Source organism: Penaeus monodon, chromosome 30 (genome assembly GCF_015228065.2).
Source record: "Penaeus monodon isolate SGIC_2016 chromosome 30, NSTDA_Pmon_1, whole genome shotgun sequence".
In the NCBI taxonomy this organism is placed as follows: domain Eukaryota; kingdom Metazoa; phylum Arthropoda; class Malacostraca; order Decapoda; family Penaeidae; genus Penaeus; species Penaeus monodon.
This window is the reverse complement of record NC_051415.1, coordinates 14,020,775-14,021,494: the sequence shown is the minus strand read 5'-3', so window position 1 is coordinate 14,021,494 and position 720 is coordinate 14,020,775.

Below are 720 nucleotides of genomic sequence, written 5' to 3'. Positions count from 1 at the left end.
CGGTCCTAAAAACCGTCCAAACAAAAGCCTAATTAAATCTAATGATGAGTCACTTAAAGATAGTAATAAATCTTTTACCGAGAAAGGTCCCTAATAAAGCTGTGAAATGCAGAGTTATACCGCAAACAATGTTTCTCTTGAGGTACGCAAACCAATACTCCCTTGCGTGACCTTATTACGTGTTCTTAATAAAACAGACTGAACTGACTGCTATCCTAGGCAATAACTACCTAAACATGTGCATAGTGCAGAAAAATATGATTGCAAAAGTACTGCCACTCCGTTTCAGACACTGCAGCTGTAACTGCGGATTTTAGTGCACTGCAAATTAAAACTCTGAATCTCCACAAAAAGTGAAATGAATGTAATTTCATGCACTGTTTCCCTATTTATTATGAAATTCATTAAAAAGTAATTTTTATTGTGCTGTGTTTGTGACAGGTACTTTGCACTTGTACGCTGACCTGCTGCTTACATCGTTTGTATAACCTCTATATACAATTCCATAAAACAATTCCTTCTTGGGAGAAATTTAGATCACGATTCTTAGGATCAATCACAAGACTTCCAATCTGCTTTTCAAACTGATCACTAGAATGCAACTTCTGCTTAACGGATGAGGCCCTGATTGTGGAAGAACGTTCAGGTAATGAAGCATCAAATTTAATATGAATCGTTCAGACTGACTCATGGTTTTTGATGACACCAAGAAGCCTCATC